Genomic DNA, 25,792 nt, shown 5'->3' on the forward strand with positions numbered 1-25,792 from the left:
TTGGAGAGCTGCACTGGCGTCATAGGCAGCTTGGCTGGTCTCATGCACCGTCTTCATCTGCTCCATTATCAGGCATGCTTGGTGTATAGCTTCCTTAGCAGCACTTGCCTAATCCTCCGGAACGTGATGGGTGACGAACAACGGAGACGGTGGAACAGTCGCAACAACCTGAGGGTCTGAGGCATGAGGTTGAACAGATGAAGCAGGGTCTTGGGCAGTCGACGCTGATGGGCGTTCATTTGACACAGGATCAGCAAAAGTGACGGAGGCCCGATTGAGGTCTCCAGTCTGCTGGACCACTGGTTCGGGCATTGATGTTGTTTGAGTTATCTTGCCGGTTGGTGCTTTCCTGCCCGAGCTCCTACCTCTCCCTCCCATAGGCCTCAGTGGCACTTTTTCATCATCGTCTGGAAGTTCAATCACATATTGTGGTGCTGCAAAAGTTTTGACCGCGATTTATCAGTCGACCTGCAAATCAATTGAAAAAGTGGAGGCAAGGTAGCAGAGTCACACATTCTCTGGAGGTGGCCGCATCTTCCATTTCTGCGTCATCCTCATTCCTATAAATGTCCACTGAGGTCCTAGAAGTAGCAGCACTGCAAGTTCCCAAATTCACTCGGTCAAGCCAGGAAGCGAGTCAGCATCTACTTAAGGAGTCCTTATATCAAAGGAGAAAACAAAACACTTACCCGGAGGTGACAGGGACGTCAGTCTTGATCTTGGGTAGAGTCTTCTGAGGCTTAGGGGCCGCAATCTTGGGCTACTTCGGCGCCTTCTCAGTCGAAACGGGGGAGGAAGTCCGAGTGCGCTTCGAGGTCTGCACAACTGCCTTGCCACGGATACTCGCGGGGTCGTGGGTCTGCTTGGAGCGTCTTTTAGTGCGAGGCAGAGAGTCAACCTCCTCACCGTTGCTTGAATCCTCACTCTCCTCCTCGTCCTCGTCATCGGATCTCCAATCGCCACTTTCGCCCCCACTCGCATCTCCCTCCTGGTCCTACTCTCCATTGGGCATTGAGTACGTGCCAATGTAAACCTGTAAGGCAAAGGATAATGTAGACATCAGTCAGACACGAAGACAGTTACAAATCAGAATGAAGAAGCACTCGACAATGAAGCACTCGATAGTAAAAGACAGACCTTTTCAGGTTCATGACCAGCGCAGAATGGTTGAACTCTTCTGGACCTTAGGGGGTTATCTTTGTTCCCAGTGATGCGTTGCAACCACAACTCCCCCCTCTCTTCGGTGACCTCCTCCGGGTGGATCCGAGTGGTGTCCTCGATGCCCGAGTACATCCACATAGGATGATCGCGGGTCTGGAGTGGCTGGATGCGTCGACTGAGAAACACTTCCAGCAGGTCCATACCAGTCACGCTGTCCCGAACTAGTTGTACCACTCGCTCCATCAGCATGCTCACCTCTTCTTTTTCTGCTGGAGTTACTTTCAAAGAAGTGGGCTATTGGACTCCGGAGAAGGGAGGGAGACCGGTCGATTGACCAGAAGTCGGTTGGTCCTTGTAGTAGAACCAGGTCGACTGCCACCCTCTAATTGACTCGGGAAGGATCATAGCTGGAAAAGTACTCTTGTTTCTCATATGGATACCTGGGCCCCCGCACATCTGGATCACATGATTCTTCTCGTCGTTCGGGTTAGCTTTTTCACCGACTAAGAGCGACATGTGAAGATATGTTTGAAGAGACCCCAATGCGGTCGACAGCCCAAGAAATTTTCGCACATAGAAATGAACGCAGCAAAATACGTGATGGTGTTGGGGGAAAAGTGATGAAGTTGGGCACCGAAGAAGTTCAGAAAACCCCGAAAGAAAGGATGGGGAGGCAGAGAGAATCCACGATCGACGGAGTCGCAAGGAGGACGCACTCACCCTCCTGCGCTGCAGCTTGGTCTTGTTGCCAGGAAGCCTCCAAGAGTCGTGGGCAATCAAACCTCCAGAGGCCAGATCCTCCACATCCTCCAGCTGAATAGTGGAGCGGATCTAGTCGCCCAGGATCCAGCTGGGCGGCAGACCTCGAGGAGGATCCCCCTGGCTCGTCTTCTTGCCTTTCGGCTTCCCCGCCGCTATCGCCGTCGCCTTCTTGGCACACTCCAGAGCCGCCGTCTTGTCCTTCCCCATCTCCGTGGACTGCTCACGAGTGGTGCAGTGGCATTGAGAGTGGTGGAGGACAAGGTGTGGAAACAGAAGAAGGAGAAGGAGAATGGGAACGCTATGCAGATGCACCGGCCACAGAGTCTTTTATTTTCCCGTTTCCCAGTGACTGACATGCAGGCCCAAGGAATCCTGTCAAATCCCGCAATAGCCGCACGCTCGGTACATGGTGAAAAAGGCGGCACAGAAATCAAGGTGCCCTTGCCTAATCCGTCCCGATTACTGTGGCGCACTCTGCCCCGCGCGCTTCCCAAAATTTTGAATCCCGTGAGATCCGGGGACGGCAGCGCAATCAATCACGCCAAAGATTTCGTTCCACTCCAATGCTCGGAGCATTCCGGGATGAGTTCACTCGACAAATTCTGAATGGATCAAGGCGATTGAAAATAAGGTTGAAGTGTCAAAGTGGTTCGCCTTCTCGAGCAAGATGCCCCTGGAGCATAAAAATTGGGTCAGAACTGTCTCCAACCTTTTCTTCCTTGAGACCTCGATCCATTCAGGGGCTAATGACGATGACATGTACCTAGGATAGGGTAATAGGCCTGGCCTGGACACTCTCCCCAAGGACACTACCTAAAGACCAACAACATTCAAAGTTCAGTAATTTCCACCGACTGGAATCTCCTCAGAGTGCAATTCACTCGACCAACAACTCACTTGGATAACCCAATTCCATTCGACCGATATATCACCACTCAAGCATACAAGAAACCACTCGGAAGATAGAAGACCTAAAGTCACTCAGGATGGCAACGGTCAGGCGTTAACTCCGTAGTGTTAATGATCATTTATACGTCCTTATTGCTAGCATTACCAGTAACACCTCATCTTTATGTACATTGAACCCTGTATAACTGAGGGTTGCAGGGGTCCGGCGCACTCTATATAAGCCACCCACTCCTCAGGTACAAGGGTTCGCACCCCCTGTAACTTCACGCATAATCCAGTCGACCGCCTCAAGGCACCGAGATGTAGGGCTTTTACTTCCTCCACGAAGGGCCTGAACTCATAAATCTTGCGTGCACAACCTCATCATAGTTAGGATCTTGCCTCCTCTTACGTACCCCCTAATCTACTATCAGACTTAGAACCACGACACCAACCCCCTGGGCGCGCCCTCCTGCCTCGTGGCCGCCTCGTTGCGTCTCTGACTTCCACTCCAACTCACCTGGATTGTGTTCGTTCCAAGAAAGATCCTCATGAAGGTTTCATTCTGTTTGATATTCCTTTTCTGCGAAACTCTGAAATAGGCAAAAAAATAGCAACTGGCACTGGGCCTTCGGTTAATAGGTTAGTCCCAAAAATAATATAAAAGAGCATATTGAAGCCCATTAAACATCCAAAACAGATAATATAATAGCATGGAATGATAAAAAAATTATAGATACGTTGGATACGTATCAGTAGCGTGCCGACGGCGATCACATCGACCTTGGAACCATTCTCGACGCGCATCGTCACCTCGTTCTTAGCCAATCTTCGTTTAATCCGTAGCTCCTGTTTCAAGTTACAAATATGAGCAACGGAACCAGTATCAAATACCCTGGCGCTACTACGAGCATTAGTAAGGTAAACATCAATAACTTGTATATCAAATATACCTTTGTTCACTTTTCCATCCTTCTTATCCGCCAAATACTTGGGGCAGTTCCGCTTCCAGTGACCAGTCCCTTTGTAGTAGAAGCACTCAGTTTCAGGCTTGGGTCTAGCTTTGGGCTTCTTCCGGGGAGTGGCAACTTGCTTGCCATTCTTCTTGAAGTTCCCCTTCTTTTCCTTGCTTTTTTTCTTGAAACTATTGGTCTTGTTTAACCATCAACACTTGATGCTTTTTCTTGATTTCTACCTTCATCGATTTCAGCATCACGAAGAGTTCGAGAATCATTTTCGTCATCCCTTGCATATTATAGTTCATCACGAAGTTCTAGTAGCTTGGTGATAGTGACTAGAGACTCTGTCAATCACTATCTTATTTGGAAGATTAACTCCCACTTGATTCAAGCGATTGTACTACCTAGACATTCTCAGCACATGCTCACTGGTTGAGTTGTTCTTCTCCATCTTGTAGGCAAAGTACTTGTTAGAGGTCTCATACCTCTCGACACGGGCATGAGTCTGACATACCAATTTCAGCTCTTGGAACATCACCTCTGATAATGATGCCACGTCACCTCAATTACCGTGGCTAATCTCGCGATTGTTCGGAACTGATTGGAATCCAAATAAAAAATTAGGCAAACAACAAAAGTTTTCAAACAATGAAACTAAAATGTGCGGAGTGAACCAAATATTGCATAGGTAATTAGGGTAGAGAGACCACATTTTTATAAAATAATTAAATGCTCTTGAATAAATAAAACAGCAGCAAAAAATTAGTTAAATACCTTTAATACTTTATAAAATTTTAAACTAATTTATTTTGCAGTGGACTTAATTTTAGTACTAAGTTAGGTGCTAAATATAAAAAAACTAAAATAAAAGGAGACTAATAAAACAGAAAAGAAATAACATAAAAAAGGGATAAACAAAGGAAACCAGTGTACATGGCCCAACACGCACCGTGCCAGGTCCAGCCCATCACCAGGTCGTCTTCAACCCTATTCATCAGGGCGCGCTGGATGCTCGTGCGCCGTCCGTGGCGCGGATGCCGCACGCGGCAGCCTTCCGGCGATGCCCCACGCCGTATAAGACCTCCGCTGATCCTGTGATCGAACCCTATCCCTACTTTCGCCCTCTGCATGTGCCGCTTCTTCTTCCCCGCGACAACCCAAGACCTCCATCGCCATGGTCACCCTCACCCACACGGACAATGACCTCCCCGCCGCCTAGGACTGCCTGGAAGCACCGTCGCCGCCCGCTTCTTCCTCTCCAACCTCGAGCTCGAGTAGAAGATCACCACCGTGTCGGGATCGACCGAGTCCTCCTCTGCTGTCGCTAGCGTTCGTCGCCAAATCCATCGACCCCTGCTGCTCCTGTTCACTCAACGAGCCTCCTTGAGCTCCTAGGTGAGCTCCGTCATAAATCCCCTCTGCTATCCTGCTCGTGCTCGTCCTCTAGCGCTAGTCTCCGTCGTAGCCGAATCCTGTCGCTGCCTTTCGCCTCATCACCGTAGCCACGGCAAGCAAATCTTGCGTCCAAGCTCTACAGTGAGCTCCTTGGCTCTCCAGGAACCTACAACACTCACCAAACCTTCTCCCCGTGCCCCGCAACTCCAAGTTCGGGCACGCCCGAACTCCGGCAGCCGCCATTGTCGATGCTGCGCCCCCCCCCCCGCGCGCATGTCCCCGCAGCCCCCGCCCATGCGCCCACGCGTCCGCCCGTTTCACGGCCGCCGCTCGCACCCCCTGCTCGCCTGGCTGCCCGTGCGTGCCCACTATGGCCATCGGCGCCTGCTACCGACCATGCCTGTGCCCCTCCTCCTCCCTCGCATGCCGCAGCCACACCCGCGCGTGCACCGCCCCGCTCACCCCTGCTTCTGCTACTCTGCTGTCGCTCGCCGCCGCCCAACCTTGCCCGCTCCGGTCATCGCAGCGCCACCGCGCTCGCCAGCACCCGCTGCGCCGGCCACCCCGCCTGCTCTCCTCGCCTCGGTCCGCCGGCGCCGCGCCTCCCCTGCTCGTCGCTGCGTTCGGGGCGTGCCCTGCGCTCGCTCCGCCGGGGGCCGCGCCCGACCACCTCCGCCAGCCTCTGCCCATCGCCGGCCGCGCCCCCTGCTTCCCGGTCGTGTGGCCGCACACCCACCCCGCTAACCGCCAACCGCGCCCCGTTAACCCACCAGCTCCAGTGGCCTAATGGGTCACTGGACGGTGGGGCCCAACCCCTGGTTTAAAATAAAAAGAAAAAGAAATAGATTTAAAGTAAAACTTTTAATTAAATAAATAAAGTAACTAATTATTAAACTAATTAACCTAAACTTTATTAGCTTAATTAGCTAATTAGTTAGTTAGTTAACGCTAGCAGACACTTACATGTGGGTCTCCTATCTAGTTTGACTATTCAAACTATTGACTGGGTTGACCCAGTCGATGACATGTGGCCCCCACCTAATCTGTAAATAAATTAAAGTATTAATTTACACTAGTCTATGACAGAAGGACTCACCTGTCAGTTTGACTGGTCAACAGGTCAAAGTTGACTCTGACATTGTGCTGATGCAATAACTCCATTTTAGATTTAATAATAAATTCAGTAAATGTTTAGAACTTTGAAAATTAATATAAAATAAATTGTATCTCGGATGAAAAAGTTTTATACATGAAAGTTGCTCAGAACGACGAGACGATTCCGGATACGCAATCCGTTCGTCCACCACACGTCCCTAACATAGTGAACATGCAACTTTCCCCCTCCGGTCCGTCTGTCCGAAAACGCGAAACACCGGGAATACTTTCACGGATGTTTCCCTCCTTTGCCGGTATCACCTACTGCCACGTTAGGACACACCTAGCACCGCTTATTGCCATGTTATGTTTTGTGATGTATTGATTGCTCTGTTATTCATTGTGTTACCCCTCCGTTACTTGTTTCCGGTAGACCCCGAGACCGCGGTTGAACCAGTGATCGACTACTTCACCTTTGAGGGTCCGTTTCTGTCTGCAGAGCAACCAGGCAAGACCCCCTCCTTGATCACCAGATATCGCCTATTCTTCTCTCTACTGCTTGTATTAGAGTAGTGTAGCATGTTACCGCTTACCGTTAATCCTATCCTGATGCATAGCCTGTCTTTGCTACTACTGTTGTTACCTTTACCTGCAATCCTAAATGCTTAGTATAGGATGCTAGTATTCCATCAGTGGCCCTATATTCTTGTCCGTCTGCCATGCTATACTATCGGCCCGTGATCACTCGGGGGTTGATCACGGGTATATATTTATATATATAATACATACTATTCAAGTGGTGACTAAAGTCGGGTCGGCTCGTAGAGTACCTGCAAGTGATTTCGATGTTGGGGGCTGAAGGGGCAGGTGGTTCCACCTAGGTAGTGGTGGGCCTGGGTTCCCGACGGCCCCCGACTGTTACTTTGCGGCGGAGCGACATGGCAGGTTGTGACCACCTAGGAGAGAGGTGGGCCTGGTCCCTGGTTCACGGTTGCTTCAAAATAACACGCATAACGAGATCTTGGTATTTGATCTAAGTCTGGCCACTGGCCTATACGCACTAACCAACTACGCGGGAACAATTATGGGCACTCGACGTCGTGGTATCAGCCGAAGCCTTCTTGACATCAGCGACTGAGCGGCGCGCGCCGGATTGGACTGGAACGCCTGCTCTTGTATTAGGGAGGCTAGGTCTGCTTACCGTCCGCGTTCGCAATGTGCATGTGTGCAATGGGCGATGGGCCCAGACCCCTGCGCCATACGATTTAGACCGGTGTGCTGACCCTCTCTGCTGAGCCTAGGTGGGGCTGCGACGTGTTGATCTTTCGAGGCCAGGCATGACCCAGGAAAGTGTGTCCGGCCAAAGGGGATCGAGCATGTTGGGAAATGTGGTGCACCCCTGCAGGGAAGTTTATCTATTCGAATAGCCGTGTCCCTCGGTAAAAGGACGACCCGGAGTTGTACCTTGACCTTATGACAACTAGAACCGGATACTTAAAAAAATACACCCTTCCAAGTGCCAGATACAACCCGGTGATCGCTCTCTCACTGAGCGACGAGGGGAGGATCGCCGGGTAGGATTATGCTATGCGGTGATACTTAGTTAACTTACCATCTACTCTCTTCTTCTGCTTCAAGATGGAGGCTGTCAGAAGCGTAGTCTTGATAGGACTAGCTATCCGCCTCTTATTCTGGCATTCTGCAGTTCAGTCCACATATACTACCCCTTTCATTGATACCAATGCAAATGTAGTGTAGTTCCTTGCTTGTGAGTACTTTGGATGAGTACTCACGGTTGCTTTGCTTCCCCTTTTCCCCCTTTCTATACCTGGTTGTCGCAACCAGATGCTGGGGTCCAAGAGCCAGAGGATCTCGAGGATGATTCTACGTGGAGTTCGGCTTCGAGGAGTAGTTAGGAGGTCCCAAGCAGGAGGCCTCGCCTTTTTGATCATTGCTACTTTTGTGCTAGCCTTCTTAAGGCAAACTCGTTGAACTTATGTCTATGCTCAGATATTATTGCTTCCCCTGACTCTTGTGTATTCGAGCTTATGTATTCGAGCCCTTGAGGCCCATGGCTTGTAATATAAAGTTTGTATTATTTTAATTTGTGTCTAGACTTGTGTTGTGATATCTTTCCGTGAGTCCTTGATCTTGATCGTACACATTTGTGTGTATGACTAGTGTACGGTCAAATCAAGGGCGTCACAAGTTGGTATCAGAGCCGACTGCCTGTAGGAATCCCCTTCCACACTCCTTGGCCAAAGTTGAGTCCAGTCGATGAAAATTGTTTTACTAACTTGGCTGTGCGGCCCATGGGCCCACGTCATCATTGGGTGGTATTAGGATCTTTTATTCCCCGTCTATACTCTAGGAGTCTGATCTCTCTTCTATTCGGGTTAAATGATTTTTTCTTAATCTAACATTAGGATATCGTGATCACTTTCACCCGGAGAGCACCTTATTACCGATGATCGTGTGCTGCACCAGAAGATTCCGTGGTTACTCTATGATGTTCTCCCAAGACACTTGTACCCACCGCCTTTGCAAATTCCCTACCACTGTTATATCCCTATTGATAACCGCATACACTTGCCATTCCTTACATTCAATCCCATTGATCTTGTTATTACAAGATGCCCCGAACTGCTCTCCGTTGTTCCGAGAATCCTTTGAGCTTAGTGCCTTGCAGTTCCTTGTCACCTGAATACCCCTACAGATAATTTTGTGCACCTATCAAGTATTTGCTCATCCTTAGTTGACTCATTTACTTCACAAGAGTCTTCGTAATACCATTCGTTCTTCTGAAAATCCTCAATAGCCTATTGTTCTTGAATTTCTTGCTTGCTTGCATTATGGTTAATCCCATAAATATAGTAATCTTATTGGCAGCCTTTGTCACTATCATTTTGAGTCCATTGATCCAATATGTTGCAAATGCTCGCAATCCTCAACCAGATCCTAGAATTCATCCTTCAGGCGCAGATGCCATTTTAAACATGAGCTGGATCTTGACCAACCAAATTGCCATCGATTGTACCCCTAAGGCTATTCAACTTATCCATCCCTAATCAGAGCATTGCTTCCGATCCTTGTCTTGGAATTCATAATTCCCTTGCATTTGAGTTTTGAGTTAGTTAGTTGTTTCTATAATCTAATCTCCTTGCCTTTATTTCTTCCTCTGGTTGAGTACCAGTACTCACATCAGATCCCTTATGGACCACCAGATCCTTTGTTGGATTTTGTCCGACACCATCCTTTGTATTCATTAAACTTGTGAGCCTTTCATCGGATACATAATGCCTTTGGTAAATTGTATCCCCTGCTTTTTGTCAACCATGCTCTGCTCCCGAGCTTGAGTTATTCGCTCCTGAAGTTGGTGGTATGTGTTCATAAGATCCCCCGATGGGTTAAACCTATGCCTTCCTTACTCTGTGTGAACCTGAAAGATTTCACGGGTCATAATTATCTAGTATTGCATCAGGTAAAACTTTCGACCACTAATGTCATTTTCGAAAAGCGAGAGGTGAATGGAAGGTTATACATTGAAGAAGTGGGAGTCGACCTTGAACTTTGTGTTCATGCCCATGGACACGATGTATATCCTATCATGGAAGCTTCTTGTAATAATAACTATTCCCTTGATATAATATCATTGGTATCTGTGAATTGAGCCTTTGCAATCGTGGTTCCGATCATATTTTCTCCTTGATTCCATTTCTCGGACTAGTTAAAGCACTTGTCTTCTACAGATCAATACACCTCCGCAACCTCTATTATGTTCTACATTCGAGTATTACCCCGTGGTATCTCGATAAAATCTCAGAACCATATTACTTCTTATGAGTTCTTCAAGTATTACTTCTCACCGATTCCAATTTTTCCCAGGTTCTGAGTTGTTAGACACTCAGGGACACTGATAGTGAATCTAGTCCGTGATCCGATTCATTAACTCTAAGTAATTTTCGTTGCTTATGAGTTTAATAATCCTTCAAGTCATTCCTAGCCCGATCGGCTATATCATTATCATGCTAAATTTTAATTGTGCTACCTGGTCCTTCTTCTCAGAGCGCAATTTTCAACGACGAGCTAATCTTACGTCCAATTTCCTCGTCATATCATTTCTCCTTGAACATCAAACTTTATTTCGAGTTTATGTCGTACCCTTGGTTCCCATAACCTTTCGCTTCATCATCATTTGACTTGATGGCATCGCCGACCGATTACATCTTCATGAAATCTCTCGACAACTGTGTCATGATCATCATCAACATCCTAAGCTCTTCCAAGATATATATAGAATTCTTGATGGGTAATACCATCCTTGCCCCTTGATGATTCGTGTTATCGTCGACCACTTTATTGCCTTCCGTTCAACACAAACTTGTTCTTGTTTTGTGTTATACTTTGAGATCCTTGCTACCCAGCAGTTGTTCTTCTTTACCTTGGAAGTATTACCATCTTTCATGTCAAGAAAGTCGTGAGAATTTCACCACCTCTGAAGAGATCTTGATACAGGTGATACTTCTTGCCATATCCGTTCATTCCTTGGTCCCCGTGTTGTTTCTAACCGGAAAACCAACAATTGAACTATGATATCCGACTTCAAAACTTCTAGCAACCCTATTGCTTTGAAGTTAATGGTCGATATTTCATTCTTAGACCATTGGTTATCGAATCACCATTCTAGCATTGATCATGCTACCTAAGCCCATATTTTGGGTGCACCTTTCAATCAATGATTACCTGTGTATGTTTTCCTCGAGCATACCTCATTATATCTTTTGATATGAGAAATGTTATCTCCTTGTTCGAATACTGGTGGGAATCCATCTTTTCGAAATCTCGATTCATTATCGCTGAGTTCATCAACCAAATCCTCATCCTCTCCTTTGGTTAATGATGAACTCATGATTCGGAACTTGCTTCCATAGTTCATTTCTCGAGAATCTTACAATGTCATCTTGTCAATTGTGTTGCACCTCTCTTTTTCAGGCACCCTGAGTCTGAGGTATCCTAACACCAATCAGATCTGAATCTAGGTCAGATATGATGGCTGGAATATATTTCCAAGAGTTTGGTCTTTATATGACCCGGTAAGGTGATGTCATGCTTAGCACACCTGGTCGGAGGACCTATTGTTATAGTTTCCTTTTTAGCAAGGTTAGCCATTCTTCCATAAGGAAATTGTTGGACTTATTCTATGAGTTGTTCCTGATGGATCCTTTGTGTATCAAAAGTCCGACCTTTGCTTGAATACCATGCCAATGCTATCTTGAAGCATGTCTGTGGTACTCCGATTTTCAACAAGAACATTTGAAGCCCAATGCTAAATGTTTCCTGCTCAATTATCCCAAACACCGTTGTATGGGTAATGTCATGAAATTTCTCTCCCCTACGTAAAGAGTTTTTCTACATTATATCCTCTCATGGATATCATGCTCTGCTTGTCCTTGGGAAGGATATACCACTGAAATATGTGTTTAAATACATTTTCCTTTCCATTGTTCTGTTTAGTTTGATTATCTTATTATCCTCTCCTTGTTTGGTTTACCCTTTCTTGAGGTCTATATGATCTAAGCAGTAATATTCTCCTGCTTATGTAAACACCTCGGTGTACAATTCTGTCGGCAAGACCCTGTTACTATTGTTGAAAACATTCCGGTGACCACCGATGGACGAGAAACTTGCCTAGTGGTCCGCCTCGTTCAACAAGCAGGAAAATGGTTCTCCTCGTCCCTCACCCTTGGTATCGAAGTTGTTGCCAACATAACTGACAAGCTACCCTCTGGCATGCCTTACTTACATGATCGTGCAAGACGTCACCGCCCTTCCTACTTTTAACCCACATGGTGGGCACATAACCCACATTCCCGCAGGATCGAAACCTGACTCTCCTGTACACCCTGTTGCCAAAGTTATTCCTCGAGCTTGACTTCGTATGTAATTCACGGGCCACCTGCCTAGTGATCTATTCTGGTATCAGACACAATACTTATTCTCGTTGCTCTGGACCCCTTCCAAACGTTGTTTCAGGCATCGAACGATTGCCTACCCGCTCGAAACTTCTCATGGTACCTTCTTACCTTGCTCACAATATTTTCTTAAGTTTCAATTCGAGAGTTACTTTCCGCCACCTTCCACGATGTTATCGACCAGATAGTCAACCTTGCAAAGGTCCGTTCTCCCGGAATACCCTCCATTTATTCTTTTGTAAGTACGATGGAGTTCCATAAGAAAGGATGCCGACTTCATCATGATGATCTAAAGCAAAGAAATAAAGACATCAACATAATGGATCGACCTCTTCGAGAAGAGCAAGCAAGACCGAGAAGACCCGCTAGATTCATTACCAAACCATTCCCCCTTACACCACCTCTTAAATCTCAGGACGAGATTTCTTTAGTGGAGGAGAATTGTGACGCCCGGATACTTAAGCTACAGTGAACCTTTCATAATGATGCCACGTCACCTCAATTATTGTTGCTAATCTCACGATTGTTCGGAACCGATTAGAATCCAAATTAAAAATTAGGCAAACAACAAAAGTTTTCAAATAATGAAACTAAAAGGTGTGGAGTGAACTGAATATTGCATAGGTAATTAGGGTAGAGAGACCACATTTTTATAAAATAATTAAATGCTCTTGAATAAATAAAACAACATCAAAAACAATTAGTTAAATACCTTTAATACTTTATAAAATTTTAAACTAATTTATTTTGGAGTTCAACATTTTTGTGGCAGTGGACTTAATTTTAGTACTAAGTTGGGTGCTAAATGTAAACAAACTAAAATAAAAGGAGATTAATAAAACAGAAAAGAAATAACATAAAAAATGGATAAACAAAGGAAACCAGTGTACATGACCCAACATGCACCGTGCCAGGTCCAGCCCATCACCAGGTCGTCTTCAACCCTATTCATCAGGGCGCGGTGGACGCTCATGCGCCGTCCGTGGCGCAGATGCCACACACGGCAGCCTTCCGGCGATGCCCCACGCCGTATAAGAGCTCCCCTGATCCCGTGATCAAACCATATCCATACTTTCCCCCTCCGCCCGTGCCGCTTCTTCTTCCCCGCGACAACCCAAGACCTCCGTCGCCATGGCCACCCTCACCCACGCGGACCTCGACCTCCCCGCCGCCTAGGACTACGCCTGGAAGCACCACCGCCGCCCGATGCTACCTCTTGAGCACTTGAGTTGGCTTTCCCTTGAAGAGGAAAGGGTGGTGCAGCAAAGTAGCATAAGTATTTCCCTCAGTTTCTGAGAACCAAGGTATCAATCTAGTAGGAGGCTACGTGCGAGTCCCTCGCACCTACACAAAACAAATAAATCCTCACAACCAACACGATAAGGGGTTGTCAATCCCTACACGGTCACTTACAAGAGTGAGATCTGATAGATATGATAAGATAATATTTTTGGTATTTTTATGATAAAGATGCAAAGTAAAATAAAAGGCAATGAAAATAACTAAGTGTTGGAAGATTAATATGATGGAAGATAGACTAGGGGGCCATAGGTTTCACTAGTGGCTTCTCTCAAGAGCATAAGTATTTTACGATGGGTGAACAAATTACTGTTGAGCAATTGACAGAATTGAGCATAGTTATGAGAATATCTAGGTATGGTCATGTATATAGGCATCACGTCCGAGACAAGTAGACCGACTCCTGCCTGCATCTACTACTATTACTCCACACATCGACCGCTATCCAGCATCCATCTAGAGTATTAAGTTCATAAGAACAAAGTAACGCCTTAAGCAAGATGACATGATGTAGAGGGATAAATTCATGCAATATGATAAAACCCCCATCTTGTTATCAACGATGGCAACAATACAATATGTGACTTCCTGCCCCTACTATCACTGGGAAAGGACATCACAAGATTGAACCCAAAGCTAAGCACTTCTCCCATTGCAAGAAAGATCAATCTAGTAGGCCAACCAAACTAATAATTCGAAGAGACTTGCAAAGATAACCAATCATACATAAAATAATTCAGAGAAGATTCAAATATTGTTCATAGATAAACTTGATCATAAACCCACAATTCATCGGTCTCAACAAACACACCGCAAAAGAATATTACATCGAATAGATCTCCACAAGAGAGGGGGACAACTTTGTATTGAGATCCAAAAAGAGAGAAGAAGCCATCTAGATAATAACTATGGACCCGAAGGTTTGAGGTAAACTACTCACACTTCATCGGAAAGGCTATGGTGTTGATGTAGAAGCCCTCCGTGATCGATGCCCCCTCCGGTGGAGCTCCGGAACAGGTCCCAAGATGGGATCTCGTGGATACAGAAAGTTACGGCGGTGGAATTAGGGTTTTGGCTTCGTATCTGATCGTTTGGGGGTATGTAGGTATATATAGGAGGAAGGAGTATGTCGGTGGAGCAACAGGGGGCCCACGAGGGTGGAGGGCCCGCCTGGGGGGTAGGCGCGCCCCCCTACCTCGTGGCCTCCCTGTTGGTTGCTTGATGTAGGGTCCAAGTCTCCCGGATCTTGTTCGTTCCAAAAATCACGTTCCCGAAGGTTTCATTCCGTTTGGACTCCGTTTGATATTCCTTTTCTTCGAAACCCAAAAATAGGCAAAAAACATCAATTCTGGGCTGGGCCTCCGGTTAGTAGGTTAGTCCCAAAAATAATATAAAACTGTATAATAAATCCCAATAATGTCCAAAAAAGAAGATAATATAGCATGGAGCAATAAAAAATTATAGATACGTTGGAGACGTATCAAGCATCCCCAAGCTTAATTCCTGCTCGTCCTCGAGTAGGTAAATGATAAAAACAGAATTTTTGATGTGGAACGCTACTTGGCATATTTTCAATGTAATTCTTCTTAATTGTGGTATGAATATTCAGATCTGAAAGATTCAAGACAAAAGTTTAATATTTACATAGAAATAATAATACTTCAAGCATACTAACTAAGCAATTATGTCTTCTCAAAATAACATGGCTAAAGAAAGTTATCCCTACAAGTTCATATAGTCTGGCTATGCTCTATCTTCACAACACAAAGTATTTAAATCATGCACAACCCCGATGACAAGCCAAGCAATTGTTTCATACTTTTGACATTCTCAAACTTTTTCAATCTTCACGGAATACATGAGCGTGAGCCATGGACATAACACTATAGGTGGAATAAAATGGTGGTTGTGGAGAAGACAAAAGGGAGAATATAGTCTTACATCAACTAGGCGTATCAACAGGCTATAGAGATGCCCATCAATAGATATCAATGTGGGTGAGTAGGGATTGCCATGCAACGGATGCACTAGAGATATAAGTATATGAAAGCTCAACAAAAGAAACTAAGTGGGTGTGCATCCAACTTGCTTGCTCACGAAGACCTAGGGCACTTTGAAGAAGTCCATCATTGGAATATGCAAGCCAAGTTCTATAATGAAAAATTCCCACTAGTATATGAAAGTGATAACAAAGGAGACTCTCTATCATGAAGATCATGGTGCTACTTTGAAGCACAAGTGTGGTAAAAGGATAGTAGCATTGTACCTTCTCTCTTTTTCTCTTATTTTTTATTTGGGCCCTTTCTCTTTTTTTGTGGCCTCTTTATTTATTTATTTATTTATTTTTCATCCGGAGTCTCATCCCGACTTGTGGGGGAATCATAGTCTCCATCATCCTTTCCTCACTTGGGACAATGCTTTAATAATGATGATCATCACACTTTTATTTACTTACAACTCAACAATTACAACTCAATACTTAGAACAAAATATGACTCTATGTGAATGCTTCCAGTGGTGTACCGGGATATGCAATGAATCAAGAGTGACATGTATGAAAGAATTATGAATGTGGCTTTGCCACAAATACAATGTCAACTACATGATCATGCAAAGCAATATGACAATGATGGAGCGTGTCATAGTAAGCGGAACGGTGGAAAGTTGCATGGCAATATATCTTGGAATGGCTATGGAAATGCCATGATAGGTAGGTATGGTGGCTGTTTTGAGGAAGGTATATAGTGGGTGTATGATACCGGCGAAAGGTGCGCGATATTAGAGAGGCTAGAATTAGTGGAAGGGTGAGAGTATGTATGATCCATGGACTCAACATTAGTCATAAAGAACTCTCAAAGCAAAGTATTACGCGCATACTCCTAGGGGGATAGATTGGTAGGAAAAGACCATCGCTCGTCCCCGACCACCACTCATAAGGAAGATAATCAATAAATAAATCATGCTCTGACTTCATCACATAATGGTTCACCATACGTGCATGCTACGAGAATCACTTCCGCTGACTCTTGTGTATTCGAGCCCTCGAGGGCCCTGGCTTGTAATATAAAGTTTGTATTATTTTAATTTGTGTCTATACTTGTGTTGTGATATCTTTCCGTGAGTCCTTGATCTTGATCGTACACATTTGTGTGTATGATTAGTGTACGGTCAAATCGAGGGCGTCACAGAACTTTAGTAATGGTGCATACTCCGGGAGAACACTTTTATCTTGAAATTTAGTGAAGGGATCATCTTATAGTTCTACCGTCGTTCTAAGCAAAATAAGATGCATAAAAGATAAACATCACAAGCAATCAAAATACGTGACATGATATGGCCATCATCATCTTGTGTTTTTTATCTCCATCTATAAAGCATCGTCATGATCTGGCGATAGTTGTAGAAGCAATAGTTGGAGGGACGACCACGACGCTACGATAGAGATCAAGGTGTCGAGCTGGTGACAATGGAGATCATTATTACTTTATCACTATGTGTTAGCGATAGTTATAGAAGCAATAGTTGGCTAGACAACCACGACGCTATGATAGAGATCAAGGTGTCGAGCCAGTGACGATGGAGATCATGACGATGCTTTGGAGATGGAGATTAAAACACAAGATGATAATGGCCATATCATGTCACATATTTTGATTGCTTGTGATGTTTATCTTTTATGCATCTTATTTTGCTGAGAACGATGGTAGCATTATAAGATGACCCCTTCACTAATTTCAAGATAAAAGTGTTCTCCCCAAGTATGCTGTTGGGAAACGTAGAAATAATTCAAAAAATTCCTACGTGTCACCAAGATCAATCTAGGAGATTCTAGCGACTAGTGAGAGGGAGTGCATCTTCATACCCTTGAAGATCGCTACTTGGAAGCGTTACAAGAAAGCGGTTGATGGAGTCGTACTCGCGGAGATTCAAATCACGAAGATCCGATCCAAGCGCCAAACAGACGGCTCCTTCGTGTTCAACACACGTACAGCCCGGGGACATCTCCTCCTTCTTGATCCAGCAAGGGGGAGGAGAAGTTGAGGGAGAACTCCGACAGCATGACGACGTGGTGGTGGTGGAGCTCGTGGTTCTCTGGTAGGGCTTCGCCAAGCACTATGGAGGAGGAGGTGTTGGAGGGGGAAGGGCTGCTCCAGGGGAAGGGGTGCGGCTGCCCTCCCACCCCTCACTATATATAGGGGGAAGGGAAGAGGGGGGTCGGCCCCCTAGATGCATCTAGATGGGGGGCGGAGGCCAGGGGGAGACTTGCCCCCCAAGCAGGTGGGAGGCGCCCCCACCCCCTAGGGTTTCCTTGGGGGGGTGCACCAACCCACTAGGGGGGCTGGTTCCCACCCATATTCAGCCTACTTGGTCCCCCAGGGTAGGTGGCCCCACCTGGTGGACCCCCGGACACCTTTCGGTGGTCCTGGTTCAATACCGATAACCCCTGAAACCTTCCGTCGACTGAAACTGGACTTCCCATATATAAATATTCACCTCTGGACCATTCTGGAACTCCTTGTGACGTCCGAGATCTCATCCGGGACTCCTAACAACTTTCGGTAACCACATACCATTTCCCATTACAACTCTAGCGTCACCGAACATTAAGTGTGTAGACCCTACGGGTTTGGGAACCTTGCAGACATGACCGGGACATCTCTCCGCCCAACAACCAATAGAGGGATCTGGATACCCATATTGGCTCTCACTTGTTCCACGATGATCTCATTGGATGAACCACGATGTCGGGGATTCAATCAATCCCGTATACAATTCCCTTTGTCTATTGGTATGTTACTTGCCCAAGATTCGATCATCGATATCCCCATACCTCGTTCAATCTCGTTACCGACAAGTCTCTTTACTCGTTTCGTAATGCATGATACCATGGCTAACTCCTTAGTCACATTGAGCTCATTATGATGATGCATTACCGAGTGGGCCTAGAGATACCTCTCTGTCATACGAAGTGACAAATCCCAGTCTCGATTGGTGCCAACCCAACAGACACTTTCGGAGATACCTATAGTGCACCTTTATAGTCACCCAGTTACGTTGTGACGTTTGATACACCCAAAGCATTCCTTCGGTATTAGGGAGTTGCACAATCTCATGGTCTAAGGAAATGATACTTGACATTAGAAAAGCTCTAGCAAACGAACTACATGATCTTGTGCTATGCTTAGGATTGGGTCTTGTCCATCACATCATTCTCCTAATGATGTGATCCCGTTATCAATGACATTCAATGTCCATGGTCAGGAAACCACAACCATTTATTGATCAACGAGCTAGTCAACTAGAGGCTCACTAGGGACATGTTGTGGTCTATGTATTCACACATGTATTACGGTTTCCAGTTAATACAATTATAGCATGACCAATAGGCAATTAACATGAACAAGGAAATATAATAATAACTATTTTATTATTGCCTCTAGGGCATATTTCCAACAGTCTCCCACTTGCACTAGAGTCAATAATCTAGTTACATTGTGATGAATCGAACACCCATAGAGTTTTGGTGCTGATAATGTTTTGCTCATGGAAGAGGTTTAGTCAATGGATCTGCGACATTCAGATCCGTATGCACTTCACAAATATCTATGTCTCCATCTTGAATATATTCACGAATGGAGTTGAAGCGACGCTTGATGTGCCTAGTCTTCTTGTGAAACCTGGGCTCCTTGGCAAGGGCAATAGCTCCAGTGTTATCACAGAAGAGGGTCATCGGGCCCGATGCATTGGGAAGCACTCCTAGGTCGGTGATAAACTCCTTCATCCAGACTGCTTCCTGTGATGCCTCCGAGGCAACTATGTACTCCACTTCACATGTAGATCTCGCCACGACGCTTTGCTTGCAACTGCACTAGCTGACTGCCCCACCATTCAAAATATACATGTATCCGGTTTGTGACTTGGAGTCATCCAGATCTGTGTCAAAACTAGCATCGACGTAACGCTTTACGACGAGCTCTTCGGCACCTCCATAAATGAGAAACATATCCTTAGACCTTTTCAGGTACTTTAGGATATTCTTGACCGCTGTCCAGTGTTCCATTTCGGGATCACTTTGGTACCTCCCTACCAAACTTACGGCAAGGTTCACATCAGGTCTGGTACACAGCATGGCATACATAATAGAGCCTATGGCTGAGGCATAGGGGATGACACTCATCTTTTCTCTATCTTCTGCCGAGGTCGGGCATTGAGCTATGCTCAATCTCACACCTTGCAATACAGGCAAGAACCCCTTCTTGGACTGATCCATATTGAACTTCTTCAATATCTTGTCAAGGTATGTGCTTTCTGAAAGACCAATGAGGTGTCTCGGTCTATCTATAGATCTTGATGCCTAATGTGTAAGCAGCTTCTCCAAGGTCTTTCATTGAAAAATACTTATTCAAGTAGGCCTTTATGCTTTCCAAAAGTTCTATATCATTTCCCATCAATAGTATGTCATCCACATATAATATGAGAAATGCTACAGAGCTCCCACTCACTTTCTTGCAAATACATGCTTCTCCATAAGTCTATATAAACGCAAACACTTTGATCATTTCATCAAAGAGAATGTTCCAACTCCGAGATGCTTGCACCAACCCATAGATGGAGTGTTGGAGCTTGCATACCTTGTCAGCATTCTTAGGATCGACAAAACCTTCCGGCTGCATCATATACAATTCTTCCTTAAGGAAACTGTTAAGGAATGTCATTTTGATGTCCATTTGCCATATCTCATAATCATAGAATGCGGCAATTGCTAACATGATTCAGACGGACTTCAACTTCGCTACGGGTGAGAAGGTCTCATCATAGTCAACCCCTTTAACTTGTTGATAACCCTTAGCGACAAGCCAAGCCTTATAGATGGTCACATTACCATCCGCGTCAGTCTTCTTAAAGATCGACTTATTCTCGATGGCATGCCGATCATCGCGCAAGTCCACCAAAGTCCATACTTTGTTCTCATACATGGATCATATCTCGGATTTCATGGCTTCAAGCCATTTGTTGGAATCTGGGCCCACCATCGCTTCTTCATGGTTCAAAGGTTCATGGTTGTCTAACAACATGATTTCCAGGACAGGGTTGCCGTACCACTCTGGTGCGGAATGTGTCCTCGTGGACCTATGAAGTTCAGTAGCAACTTGGTCCGAAGTTTCATGATCATCATCATTAACGTCCTCACTAGTCGGTGCAGGCACCACACAAACATTTTCTTGTGCCGCGCTACTCTCCGGTTCAAGAGGGGGTACCTGATCAAGTTCTACTTTCCTCCCACTTACTTCTTTCGAGAGAAACTCTTTCTCCAGAAAGGATCCATTCTTGGCAACAAAGATCTTGCCTTCGGATCTAAGGTAGAAGGTATACCCAATAGTTTCCTTAGGGTATCCTATGAAGATGCACTTTTCCGATTTGGGTTCGAGCTTTTTAGGCTGAAGTTTTTTGACATAAGCATCGCATCCCCAAACTTTCAGAAATGACAACTTAGGTTTCTCCCCAAACCATAATTCATACGGTGTCATCTCAATGGATTTAGATGGTGCCCTATTTAAAGTGAATGCGGCAGTCTCTAAAGCATAACCCCAAAATGATAGCGGTAAATCGATAAGAGACATCATAGATCGCACCATATCCAATAGAGTACGATTACGACCTTCGGACACGCCATTACGCTAAGGTGTTATAGGCAGCGTGAGTTGTGAAACAATTCCACATTTCCTTAAGTGCGTGCCAAACTCGTGACTCAAATATTCTCCTCCACCATCTGATTGTAAGAACTTTATTTTCCTGTCACGTTGATTCTCTACCTCGCTCTGAAATTCCTTGAACTTTTCAAAGGTCCCAGACTTGTGTTTCATTAGGTAGACATACCCATATCTACTTAAGTCATCGGTGAGGGTGAGAACATAATGATAGCCACCGCGAGCCTCAACACTCATTGGACCGCATACATCAGTATGTATTATTTCCAATAAGTTGGTTTCTCGCTCCATTGTTCCGGAGAACGGAGTCTTGGTCATTTTACGTGTATGGCATGGTTCACACGTGTCAACTGACTCATAATCAAGAGACTCCAAAAGTCCATCCGCATGGAGTTTCTTCATGTGTTTGACACCAATATGACCAAGGTGGCAGTGCCACAAGTATGTGCTACTATCATTATCAACCTTACATCTCTTGGCATTCACACTATGAATATGTGTAGCATCACGTTCGAGATTCAATAAAAATAAACCATTGAGCAGCGGGGCATGACCATAAAACCTATCTCTCATATAAATAGAACAACCATTATTCTCGGATTTAAATGAGTAGCCATCTTGCATCAACAAGATCCTGATACAATGTTCATGCTCAAAGCTGGTACTGAATAGCAATTATTGAGGTTTATAACTAATCCCGAAGGTAGATGTAGAGGTACCGTGCCGACGGAAAACGTATCACATGGACCTTGGAACCATTCCCGACGTGCATCGTCACCTCGTCCTTCGCTAGTCTCCGTTTATTCCGCAGCTCCTATTTTGAGTTAAAAATATGAGCAACTGCGCCGGTATCAAATACCCAGGAGCTACTACGAGCACTGGTAAGGTACACATCAATAACATGTATATCATACATACTTTGGCATTGCCAGCCTTCTTATCCGCTAAGTACTTGGTGCTGTTGTGACGCCCCGAGACCATTGCGCCAGGTGTCTTCCAGTTATTCGCTGTTGTTGCCTTGTCATTTGTTTGCGTGTCATGCATTTCATATCATGTCATCATGTGCATCGCATTTGCATACGTGTTCGTCTCATGCATCCGAGCTTTTTCCCCGTTGTCCTTTTGCAATCCGACACTCCTATGTCCTCCGGCACCCCCTTGTGCCTCTTTTCGTGTGCGGGTGTTAACGTTCTTGGATTGGACTGAGATTTGCCAAGCGGCCTTGGTTCGCCACCGGTAGACTGCCTGTCAAGTTTCGTGCCATTTGGAGTTTGTTCGATACTCCAACGGTTAACCGAGGAACCGTAAAGGCCACGTGTGTGTTGCAGCCCAACACCCCTCCAAAGTGGCCCAAAACCCATCCAAACCCCCTCCATCCTCTCGGTCGTTTGAGCACGATCGCGTGGCCGAAAACCGCACCTCATTTGGACTCTCCTAGATCCCTCTACATACATATATATATTTATATATCTTCCCCGATTTTTCGCGCAGTACAAACCCTAGCGTCTTCCTCCTCGCGCCGCCGGACATGTCCAACCGCGCCGGACATGTTCGCCGGACACGTCGCTCTGACCAATCGCGCGCCGCCACCTCAGCTCCACCGCCGCCTCCAGCCAATCCGCCGCCGCCACATCACCACCGCCGGGCTTCTCTCTCCTCCGCGCCCGCGCGGACCCGAGAGGCCCAGATCCGCCCCCCCCCCCCCGGCCCGGTTCGCCGCGCCGCCGCCACCCAAGGGCTCCCGCGCCCCGCGGAGCCCCGCGCCGCCGCCGCGTCGCGTGCTCCTTCCGTCGTCGACCCACACCACCGTGCGACGCCGCCACCGCGTCCCGCGCGGCCCGAGCCAGCCGCCACCTCCGCCGCCTCGTCACGGGTCGCCGCCCGCGCCGTCGTGCGTCACCGCCCGCCGGAGTTCCGTCCCTGTTGCCGCCCCTTCCTCCCTGCTACTCCAGCGATCCCCGGCCTTGTCGCTCCGGCCATCTTCTTCTTCTCCGGCGAGGTCCCCAGGAGCGGGACCAGATCCACCAGGCCCGTGAACCAAACAAGCCTCCCCGACCCGGATCTCATCGTCCCGGAACGGCCCCGTCCAGTTTCGGAGGGTATAATATCCACTAAGTCCCAAATCTGTGTTATTTTTATGCCTCCTTCATCATGTCATAACTCCGCATCTGTAGCTCCATTTTGTGCGTGCCATATATCAAATTGTTCGTCTCGATGTGCTCTTCAGTTCATTCCATTGCACCATGTTCGTTTGAGTCCATCTTGATGCCCTAATTGCTGTTGTAAGAGTGCTATAGAATGTTAGGTGCTGATTCTTAACAGTTTATGAGCATTTGTCATTTTTGCCGTGATTATTGTGTGCCTCCTATGAACATGAGCTCTACATGTGTTTTGGGCTATGCCATGCCATCTTTACAGGGGTGTATGCCATGTATTTTTGTGATCAATGTGGTGACTAGCACAAGCATGCAAAGTAGCTCTCGTGATGTTGCTGATTTCAAAGACTTAGAATTTCTTCTAAGTCATTTCCCTGATGTTATTTTTATGCCATGTATTCATGTTGCTACAGAGTGATCCATGCCTCTTTTGAGCATGTTTAGTAAGGATGATTTTAAGACATTGTTATGTTCTATCCATCCATGTGTTTGTTTGCAATTATGGAGGACACTAGCATGACTCAATCTTGCTCTACTTTTGCTATAAAATGTTCCTGGCAGATTGTTTACATGTTAATCAATTTTGCCAAGGTTGTTGTAGTTGATCCATGCATGCTATGAGATTGTTCTTGCCATGGTTAGATACTTGATCATGTCTTCTTGCTGGGTGTATGCTTAGTTTGTCATGCAATGCCTTGTGGTGAGTGCATCGAGCTCACAAACATGCCTACGTAACTCTGTTTATGCCATGTCCAGTTTTCTGCTAAGTCTAAATCTGTTAACGAAACTTGCTATGTTTACATGGGTGCCATCATATCTTCTGATCCTTTTTGGCTTATGGTCAGTAAGGGACTTTTGCTATACGCTTTGAGTAGTTTCATGCCATGCTTTGCTTTGCCATGATATGTTCCTGTAGCATGTTGTTATCTTTCTCTAAACATTGCTTCCTGATGTTAATTCCTGACATGTTATTTTCACTAAGTCTATGATGCTGTTATATTTTGCTCTTTTTCCATGCTTGTTTGAACCTGCTATTGTGTGATTTAGCCGTAGCTCAGTGTTCATCTTTTGTCAAGCATCTTGAGTAGTTCACTGCCATGTGCTTGGTTGCTATGTTGGAGTGCATTAGCTTAGTTTCTTGTTGCATTCTAGATGGCATCGTGCTGTTAATCGCAGTTTTGTGCCATTGTTGTTTTGCTTGCCATTTCCAAACCGTGCACCCGATTCCGGTGATCTTATATCGATTTCGACCAAAATCAACTCATCATTCCAGCGGCACTCTTGGTTCGCCAAGTTGAGGCCTGGTTCAATATTTTCCTTCCGGAGCACGCATATGCATTGCGTATCTCATACCACATATCATGCCATGTTTTGCATGATGTTGTTTGCGCATTGCACCGTGGTTGACTGTGGTTTCCTTTGATTGTGTTCTTGCCTTGGGTAGAGCCAGGAGACGAGTTCGTGTTTGAGGTACCCGTCAAGTATGCTTTCGAGGATCAAGCTTTCGTCTTCTCGGAGAACTTTGCAGGCAAGATGACCATACCCTCGAAATCACTTCTATCTATGCTTGCTAGTTTCTCGCTCTATTGCTATGCCTATGCCGCGATACCTACCACTTGCTATATCATGCCTCCCATATTGCCATGTCAAGCCTCTAACCCACCTTGTCCTAGCAATCCGTTGTTTAGCTATGTTACCACTTTGCTTAGCCCCTCTTATAGCGTTGCTAGTTGCAGGTGAAGATGGAGTTTGTTCCTTGTTGGAACATGATTTACTTGTTGGGATATCACAATATCTCTTATTTAATTAATGCACCTATATACTTGGTAAAGGGTGGAAGGCTCGCCCTTATGCCTGGTGTTTTGTTCCACTCTTGCCGCCCTAGTTTCCGTCATACCGGTGTTATGTTCCTTGATTTTGCGTTCCTTACGCGATTGGGTTATAATGGGAACCCCTTGACAGTTCGCTTTGAATAAAACTCCTCCAGCAAGGCCCAATCTTGGTTTTACCATTTGCCACCTAGCCTTTTTCCCTTGGGTTCTGCAGACTCAAGGGTCATCTTTATTTTAACCCCCCACGGGCCAGTGCTTGTCTAAGTGTTGGTCCCAACCTGTCAGCCACTGGAGGCCACCAGGGGCAACTCTGGGCTGGCCTACCAGAATCTTGGACAATCCGGTGTTGCCCTGAGAACGAGATATGTGCAGCTCCTATCAGGATGTCGGCACATCGGGCGGCTTTGCTGGTCTTGTTTTACCATTGTCGAAATGTCTTGTAACCTGGATTCCGAGTCTGATTGGGTCTTCCTGGGAGAAGGAATATCCTTCGTTGACCATGAGAGCTTGTGATGGGCTAAGTTGGGACACCCCTGCAGGGTTTTGAACTTTCGAAAGCCGTGC

The sequence above is a fragment of the Triticum aestivum genome, chromosome 6A, assembly GCF_018294505.1.
Source record: "Triticum aestivum cultivar Chinese Spring chromosome 6A, IWGSC CS RefSeq v2.1, whole genome shotgun sequence".
NCBI lineage: Eukaryota > Viridiplantae > Streptophyta > Magnoliopsida > Poales > Poaceae > Triticum > Triticum aestivum.